The sequence below is a fragment of the Zeus faber genome, assembly GCF_960531495.2.
Source record: "Zeus faber genome assembly, chromosome: 9".
Taxonomy (NCBI): Eukaryota; Metazoa; Chordata; class Actinopteri; order Zeiformes; family Zeidae; genus Zeus; species Zeus faber.
Genome location: NC_137197.1, coordinates 23633886 through 23644396, shown reverse-complemented (window position 1 = coordinate 23644396; position 10511 = coordinate 23633886).

Genomic DNA, 10511 nt, shown 5'->3' with positions numbered 1-10511 from the left:
AGAGAAGCAACATGATTCTCTGCTTTTTTTGAGGCCTAGAAGCGTGCACGTCTCCTGGGTAAAACAAATCTATCATATGTCAATCATTATTCTCTAATGACCGTAAACTAACGGTCTAAATCAACACTGTCCAATGAAAGTAACAGGCCAGTGCTTGTGAGCTTCAGAATCAGTATCAAAACTGACACAGTGGCTTTGTTCCACTATATGTCATTAAATGTTTTTTTTAAATCACATTTCATTATACTACAGTATTTTTACAATCATTGCACTATAGATGATAATTACTCTTCATCTATCACACTACTTTCATTGTATTATATACTATGTGTATAATTACTGCACAATGTATAATAACAACCTTTTCTATTTATTATTTAACAACGTGTTTTATTGTATTTTATTGTCCTGTGATGTGTGCAGGAAGGTGCTGTTGTGACAATTAAATTTCCCTCAGGATTAATTAAAGTATTTCTTATTCCTATTCTCATTCAAATGTAGTCCAGTTATTACAAAAATCTAAATTTAAAATCCATGCACACAGCCAAAGCCGCCATCCGAAAAACAGTCCTGTGTAGGCTATTACAGTACTAAAAATACGTTTCCCATTCATGAATCATACAGCACCTCTCTGAGCTCCACATCTGGACCTTTTACAATATGGAACCTATTAATAGAGTTTCAAATCGATGAGTCATAGCGTGGTTAAAAATAGACAGTAAAATTTACTTGGCTGTTTTGCCAGTGACAGCTCAAAGAATATGCCCAAAAATAACTTTCCCTTCATGGAGTTGTGAATAGCAAACGAAATGCAGGATCACATTTTTGTTCCCACATCGGTCGCCTCAATCCAATTCAATTAAGTTGTTAAAAAAATAATTAAAAGGCAGTATTTTCAAACACCTCTCCAATTAAAGGACCCCCTCACGACCTCATAAACTTTGGAAATGACAATGTCACTGTGTATGCTGTTACAAGCAATGAAGCAACTGCAATGAAGCAACTGAGCAAGTAATGCCGCTCATTGAACTATATAAGTATGGATTGTAACCCTGACACCTTTGTATGTGAAAAAGTGTGACTATGATATAGGAGAGAAAATTGAGAAAAGCAAATAAAATACAGGCAGAAGACAGAGGAAGAGAGAGATTTAAAAAATGAGGGAAGAGGAGGAGAGCCGAGAGAGGAGAGGGTGGTGTCCAGGGAATGATGCGTGGCTAATTGGAGCCCAAGTGACGGTTATTAATATTCTGTTGTTCCACCGTACGTGTCCTGTCAAAACACAGGGCTACTACTGCAGATGCAGCTGAAAAATTACAATGCTGCATCTTTTTTTTTTGTTTTTAATCCCACCACTATATGAAATGCCTTGAAATGAATAAAAAAAATTCACCAAATATATATATATATTGGAAAGTATCAAAAATGATCAAATCATATTTACATATGATGCAGATTTTCTTTGTGTGGTCAGGGGGCCCATATGGATTTCCTCTGGGCAGCTCAAAAGAACACACACATCTACCCCCCTCTCACATCTCTCCTTTCTCTCTTTCTCTTCAGCCCCCTCCTCTGCTTCCCCTCCCCCATATCTCCATCTCACCACACACCACACACACACACACACACACACACACACACACACACACACACACACACACACACACACACACACACACACACACACACACACACAACCACACACATACACAGCAAAAACTGCTTCACACAATGGATTGAAGGCTATCAGTCAAAAGCAGCAACATGTTTGCAAAATGGAAAATCATCATAATAATCATAATTGTTATTATTATTATCATCATTATTAGTATCTTAAAAATAATTAGCGTTATGGTGTATGTAGTAGTAGTATAAGAAGTAATAGTATTAAGTAGTAATAGTATTAAAAATAAGAGTAAAATTATTTCTGTGAATATTAGTACATTGGGTGTATACATGTGTGCATGCCTAAGATTTTAATAAATTATCCAGGATTCAATTATAAACCATGGATTATGGGTTTATTGGATTAAGATTAAGATTAAATGTTAAAAAAGAGAAGCGTGTGTGTAATTGAAAGTGCACCTCCCTCCACATCTCCCCCTGTCACATCCCCTTTCAAGTCCATGCGTTGGTGCTGCAGGGTTGCCAGTTCAGTCTGCTGAGTTTTGTTGACACTCAGGTTCTGGCTCGAGGAAGTTTGTGACTGGCAACCCCCCCAAAATACTTTAAGCAGAATAAAAATAGTTCCCAATGTAGCTCCATTCAAAACAACTAAAACAACCTTGCAACCTTGTTTTAAGGTTTTTCTTTTTACTTGTTGCGAAGACGCTTTTGGGGGGCCGGAAGGCGTATTTTCTTAATTTCACAAGAGCAAGGCTAGTTGATTCCATCCGCAGCCTTGTATTGAGCTAACATGGTTGGCCTGCGCCCCATCACTATCTCGGTTCCAGACACACAGGGATGACAAAAGCAATAGTGACGTTCTCGTCTGGGTCAGGACAAGAGCGACGAAAAATGTAATCCCCCAAAACCGAGAGCGTCCCTTTACCCTTGCCCCTTGACATTTCAATCTATTTCTTTCCATTCCTGTCCTCTTTCCCCATCTCCCTTTCTCCCCCACCTCCTTGGTTTCCCCCCACTTCTCTTTTTTCCCCTCCCTCCCTCCCCTCCTCAGCCCTTCCATACTCCCCCGCGACACCGCGTCCTGGCTGCCGTGGACGGCGCTGTTATTTTACGCCGCTGAAACGCAACAACAGCGTAGCTGTGCGGAGTAAATGTCAACGCTCCCCGCGAGACGGAGAGAGGACGTCCCCGCCGGGACATGTTGGGCGCCACTATAGCTTCCTCCCACAGATAGAGCAGACCGTCTGAGGAAAGGTGCACCTGCCGCTTTGGTGATTAGCTTTTTTGGGGAGAGATGGGGAAAAATACACGCTGTAAGCGCTGTGGCCTTCCGGTTAACAAAAAACGTGTTTTACGTTTGGAGATGAGGCGCTGTCATTTAAAGATTGTTTTTTTGTGGGTTTTTTCTCGCAGCTCTCTCTCTCTCCTCGTCAAGCAAAACACCGCACCACACCCGGACACGCCTAGCGGAGCTGCATGCAGGCCTTGAATCCAAAGCTGCATTCACACATGCACTGTAAAGCTGAAATTATCCGGACATTACCTGGATGAGCTGTATGTGTGAACGCAAATGTCCAAATAATTTGACCCGGACAATGTCCGGCCGCGTTCCGGGACCTGGACCGATGCCTTCCCCTGGTCCAATCTCTCCAAGATTTTGCACAGATCCCGGGGGGGACTAGAGCTATGGCCAGCCCCTGGTCTGGAGCTTCTAGCCCCCCGGGAATGAGCCAGTCCTCGCGATTATGTCCGGGCGCATTCCGGGACCCAGACGCCCATACTTGTATCCAATATCTCATATCTTTGCTGAGACAAAATTAAAGTTTCCCCAACAGAGACAATAAAAGTGCACTCGCACTCACTGTGAGGGACGTGAGTGGAGGCGCAAGACTGTACGGCCAAATAGCTCAGGTATGTCTTTAATAGGACAATGAAATGAGACATGGAAAGAAAATCGGAGAACATGGTGAAATGTCACTTTTCTTATTTCTAGCGTGTGTTGCTAGCTTGTTTCTAGTGTGTGTGTGTGTGTCTGTGTGTGTGTGTGTGTGTGTGTGTGTGTGTGTCCTTTGCTCTCCTTGCCTAGGTCCTTGCCTGATTTCAGCCACCTGGTGTCTGTCAATCAACTCGGCTCCCGGCGACTCTCATGCACTTGTTTGTGTGAGCGCCTGTGTACATATGTCGGCGTGTTGTGCGCGCGCGCATGTGCGTCATTTATTCTAATAATCAACACACTCCGCTGGTGAGGAGTCAACAGAGACATCAGAAGACGCTCCACACTCAGCCGCTCGAACACAGCTGTCATGTCACTGGTAATCAATCTGGGTTCAGAATAACATCTTAAAAGGAGAATCAAGAGGCAGAGGACATTGAAATTGTAATGTAACGTATGAAGAAGCATCGTTTTGAGGGTGACTTTGGCGGCTTTTGCGCGGTGTGTGGTGCAAGTGGAGTCCAGGTGCTCCCGGGTGGAGGGAGGGCAAAGTAATTACACATGAGCGTGGCTGTGATCCCAGGTGGGGCGTCCCCAGATCTCCCGACCCCAACACAAACGCCACGCCTACTCTGACTCTGTTGGGAGGCATTTTAAAACCGATCCCCTCCCGTCCCGTCCTATTCCTCCTGTCGTTCAATAATAAGTTCCAGAACATGTGAAACAAGCAGTGCCATTTAATCAATTTGAAATCTATCGGCAGACTGATCCGGATGCGGCGCTGGCCTTTGCCCTTTTCCCTTTCTCAGAGAGCAGGGTGTTATGACTGCTGATCCCACACAGATCAGATCAAACCTTACAACAGGAACACTGTCTCTGATCTCTCTGCGGAGCTATGAGAAAGGTCAGAGACTGGAGTCGTGTGTGTGTGTGTGTGTGTGTGTGTGTGTGTGTGTGTGTGTGTGTGTGTGTGTGTGTGTGTGTGTGTGTGTGTGTGTGTGTGTGTGTGTGTGTGTGTGTGATAAACAAATAAAAAACACATTTGCACATATAAACCCCCATGACACCCAAATTGCCACACATATGCAGACTAACATGCGTCTACTGTAAAAACAACAATGGAGTCGCTGTTTTGTACTAAATACACTTTGAGCCGAGGATACAGACTAAGTCAGCATTTATTTTTAATGAATAACAAATCTTAACAGAACCTCAACTATGGCCACCATTTTGTTTTTGTTTTTACCCGAGGGTCCGCTGCGTTGTCTTGCCTTCCGTAAATACCTGCCCCACTTAACTCCAAACCACAATAATGTAGAAAAAGGTAATTCTTAATGAAGAATTCTCTATGTGACAATAGGACGCACATTGAAAATCATTTATTACATAAACACGTGGGCCCACGGGGAAAAGTCATGATCATTCAGGGTTGCAAGACCACCACTCTTCCACTGATGTGGCCTTGAGTTGAAGTTTATGTAAAGCCCCTTTCACACATAGTTCCAGGTAAATTACTGGGATAACCTCTCCGGCACCGCTAGTGATTTCACTCTTCACACATGCAGCTATATTCCGGAACCCTTCCGTCTTGCGCCTTTGCACACATGCCATGACAACGCCGGAATGCCTGAATCGGTTTCGTTTTTTTGTTTTTTCCCCCCCCCGATTCTCAGAGAGCAGCGCTTCGCTTTCCACCTCCCCGTCTAAAACCTGTCTCCGTAGAGACTACATGTGTTTCATCTTTGCTGCCACAGTTTGGCTCGGACTGACAAAATGATTTTTTTATTTATTTTTCTTTTTTTACAAATAACTTTTGAAATATTTGTACGAAATAAATATTCGGAAAAACCCACTATTTTGGTCTGAGTGGCATTTTTAATAAGAATATATTTTAAGAATATAAAGAAAGACCTGTCTCCGTAGAGACTACATGTCTTTCATCTTTGCTGCCACAGTTCGGCTCGGACTGACAGAATGTTTTTTTTTGTAAATTGTTGTAAATTGTATTGTCACAAAGAGATTTGAAAAGTCACATTTATTAAAATAAAAAAAAGTTGCTTGCTTTGACAGCATCCTTATAAGATTGTGTGGGTGAGTGTGTCTGAGTGAGTGTGTGTGTGTGTGTGTGGGTGCGTGCATACATGACACCTATCCCACACCCTATATCTGTACTGATGCAGAAATAGCACACAAAGGAATACGACATAATTAATTAAGATTAAGATAAGCAAAAGCAAAAAAAGCAAAAATAATTAAGGAGAGTCAAGAGTGATTGGATTTGCATTGGTATCAGTAGATACTCGAGATCTCAGTTTGTGTGTCCGTATTGGAAAAAGGAAAAAAGGGCATTGTGCCGTCTCTAAGTCGGAGCGCTTTACAATTCGCTGCAGCTGGGTCTTGAAACCCACAAACTAACAATCTGACTGGGAGGTTTTGGATTAATCGCAGACGGCCGCTCTGCTCCGAACGGCTCCACGGCGAGTTTGACAGTTCGGGGCGTAAGACTCAAACCGTGTCGCTTTCTCCCTTAACTGCAGGATGGAGATCTGTATCTGAGGCTGAAACAACACAAACACACACACACACACACACACCACATCGAAGCGGGGTTATCACAAGGAATGCGCAGCTACTGCGGCTGGTGAAATCTTTTTTTTTTTTTTTTTTTTTTTACACACGGTTAATAGTTAAACTGGTTAATCACAGCGTCCCAACACAAGATACTCTATTGTAAAAAAAATGTGCTTGTGCATGTGTCGGTTCTGTTTTCACCTCTAAACCACTCAAGATTATTGTTCCCCTTTTACCCTCATCGCACAGATGGTGAGCAGATGTTGTTCCCACTCTTCCTTTGTCCGTCACCACCGACCTCTCCACTCCCTGTAATACACTGTTTCCGCTGCGTGACGTGTGGTACAGCGTGATAGGTACGTATGTCTGTTGCAACCCTTTAACAGGCATTACCCATCAGCGCCAGCTTGAGTTTTGCTTTAGTATATGTATTTATTTATTAAGTTTAGGTTCCAAATGCGATGCTTCCAAATGTGATTGACTGAGAGTGCAAGGTAATTTGGTGTAGGAATGGTCACAACGTCAACTTTTCGTAGCCAATAGAAAGCTAAATACCTGTCTCACACTTAAAATGAAATGTAATCTAAAATCACATCGGTGTAAAAGTATTCCTGCGAGTGGGATGGGAGCACGTCACTGGTGTAAACTAATGAAATAATTTAATACACACCATATAAACACACACATTTTTTTTCCTGGATCAAATCTACAATTACTTACATCACACATGCATTGTTGGGTTGGTGCCTACAGAACACAACCCTTTAAGAGCGGAGGTCGGCAAAGTGTTGGCCGATACAAAAACGAATTCTCTCGCATGAAGAAGCCGCGTGAGTTGTGGTGATTATCAAAGACATGGTGTGTGTGTGTGTGTGTGTGTGTGTGTGTGTGTGTGTGTGTGTGTGTGTGTGTGTGTGTGTGTGCATGTTTTTTCCCCGGCGACGTTCCAGCACTAATGTTACCAGAATAGCATTGATCACAGACTGACAGGCAGACATCTGGGTCTCTCGTTCTCCTTTAGAGGTTATACTCAAACGCCCAGATGCAAATACACACAAAGACAAGAATTTGAAAGGGAAAGAGAATGTGTGAGAGAGAGAGAGAGAGAGAGAGAGAGACAGAGAGAGAGAGAGAGAGAGCGAGAGGGGCTGTCTAAGAAATGGAGACTGTATTGATCAAAAAAGAGAGTAAATACACTGAAGGAAGAATGACAAACTAAAATGAGAGAAAGACGAACGGAGATCCAGACTCTGAGACAACGGGATGAAGACCGAAGAAAAGGGAGACATGGACAAGAGGGAGAAAGGGATGAGAGGGAGGGAGGAGGGAGGAGAGGAAATAGATGGAGCGGAGACAGAGCGAGAGAGACACTTCCCTGCAGACAGACAGCTGCCAGTGACGATCAAAGTCTCAAACAGCAGCTCAGTGTCTCCCGTTCCCCAAGGGTTAATGGTAACACACATCCCCACTTACACACACACACACACACACACACACACACACACACACACACACACATGTGCGCAGGCACACACACACACACACACACACACACACACACACATGCATGTGCACGGGCACACACACACACACACACACACAGAAAAGTTTGACTGGTGAAAATGTAGTAGTTTGATTATATCTTGCAAATGGCAGGAACAGAATGATTTCCCTGACCCCGGACGAAACACGTATTTTAATGTTGTTTCAAAATGGAGGCATTTTAAACTTTAAAATACACAAGTCCAAGTCTAAGATAAACATATACTAAAACGCTACAGTTGCGGCATACATTTTCAAGTCTTTGTGCTTGTGTATTGTAATATAACCTCAAAATAAAGACCTTTTAAATTGTAAATTACACAAGGACAAGGACTTAAAATGTTATGTCCTATCTATGGTATTTCAGTATACTTATTCAAGATTCAAGATTCAAGATTCAAGAGGTTTATTCCTCACATACATATACATACTTTCATGCATATATGCAGTGAAATGTAATGCAACGCACCCGGTGATAACACACAATATGTCCTAGGAAAAATTTATTTCTAAAAGACCAACTAACTGACTCCTAAAACGTAATACAGTAAGTCGAATACTTATAGAATAAAAATAGAAATATATAGAATAAAATAAAATACAATAAAATAAAATGAAATAAAATGGAATAGATAGAGGAAATATGGTTATGTATATGGAATAGGCAATTATGTATATATACTTATATGTATATATACATATATATATATAAAACATATATATATATAAAAACTTTCTCATAAATATCTCCCCGAGTACCTGTGGCCATTTTGTAGAACTCAAGATGTGCGCCTGATAAATACAATATAGATACATTGTTTGCGTCTGAGTGAAGTATTTGCTATTCCAACATAAAGTATAAGGTACCAACATCTACAGTTTTCTATCTGTGTGCAGTGCTGTGCATAGTTCCCTGATTAACAAAATAATAAGAGCTGCACCTACTTGCTTGCTCATAACTGGATGTCCCCAAGACAAACTCCCGCGGTTTGTTGGCGATTTATTGTTGATTAAAATAATTCCGGAAGTAATACAATTGGGTTTAAAGCATTTGATTTGAGAGGAAACCTATATAATACAAACACACAGATTTACACTCACACCTGGACACCCAACCATCCGGGAAAAGTTTCACACGTGTGAACAAGTTGATCTGAAATAAGCGCACAAAGGGTTCCCGGGTCATTTCGGCTCATCCTCACTGTGACACCCGGGACGAAACGATAACAAGGAGATGAGACTCCCTGCGGGGGGACCAGGGTGGACCGGCGCGCACCAACCTGCATATATTTCGAGTCTGAGCTGCAAAATGCCCCCCCTGCGCTGTGGTGGGGAGCGCACGGCATTTAACCTTAAAATGACACATTTGACCCGACGGCCCTCGTCTGCCCGCCCACCCCTCGCCATCACCGCATGGTGCTTCAGGTCTGGTCAGATGAAGAATCGGACGAGGGGATCAGGGCTCGCCGCCATGACAGCACATGTGACGGACGATAACCTTGTCAGTTTTTACTCTAACAGCAATTTAGATTTGGGGCTGCCGCCTCTCCTCGCTGCAGCTGTGTCCGATGAAAGGGTATAACTTTGGGGTTGAACATTGAGCTCGCCCCCCCACCCCCTTCTAGGAGGGTCTGTGGGCATGCAGGGGGCAGATTTCTCGTTTTTTTGTTCATAATCACTGATGGTTTCTCCTGAATTTTAAGGGGAAAAGACAAGACCAAAACACCATGATCCACACATGCCAACTAGCGCAACTTAAATTTTACAATGCAGGGGGGTCGGTTTAGAAATTATCTTTTTGATCAATAAAGATGTTTTCATATTTTTTCAGTCATCATAATATGACTATGGGGGGTGTATTGGCCGGTTGTGAAGATTGGAGGGGTTACAACCCCCATCCCCCCCTGGCATCTACGCCCTTGGTCCAGTGAGGAGCCAGTGTGAGACAAGGTAACTGCTCACTGCTCCAGAAGGCAAGTTCTGAATGCTGCTGTTGCTATTTCTACCTTTAAAAGGCCCAAATATCAGACCAGAGAACCGGGACACAACACCAAGAACTATCTGCAATTCGAGTTCCTTGCCTAGAGTCTTTACTTCAGTAAATAATGGAAACCTCATTCGGTCTATTCACACTATACCTCTCAAAACGAGGGCCCTTATTCCCCGTGCCGTACGTATTTTTGCGTTTTATCTCCTTCCACGCATTAAGAGTGGCGAGTCCAGGAAGACTGTCAAAACCACGGATCACACACCTAGACACGGATAAAAGATATGCAATACAAGCTCCTTGGATCACTGCAGCACCCTGCACCCAAATGCAGGCCGGCGTCCCCTGCATAGTGCAACCCACCCTCTGCACGGAGAACGCACAGCCACACAACCAGAAACGATCCTGCATTTCCAGATGGGAGGCGGACTCACCTTCAGCCTCGGTATCAGCTGCTCGGTTGCTTTTATCCGGCGGAGACAAAACGACGAGCCGCCCGTTGTCAGTGGAGCAGCGGGCGGGCGGAGGAGACATGCAACCCCGCTTCTACGGCTCCGCACGCATCGCTGGGTCCGGGGGAGCCCGGTGCTCTTCGATCGGGAGGACGGCGACGCTCCACTCGGCGGGGGGGTGGGAGGGAGGGGGGGTGTTGTCCGGGACCCCCAGCGACCACGCCAAGTCAACCCGCAGGAGCCGCGCGGGGAAGGACGCCCTGTGAGCCGGTCGACGGTGCGATGCCACCCGACACACGAGCCCGCGAGTCCCGCTCCGCTCTCGTGACGCTGGAGGACTCAGCATCAGCACCAGTGCGGCGCCGGGGAGGGGGGGGGGGGGGGGGGCGGGACGCTACTA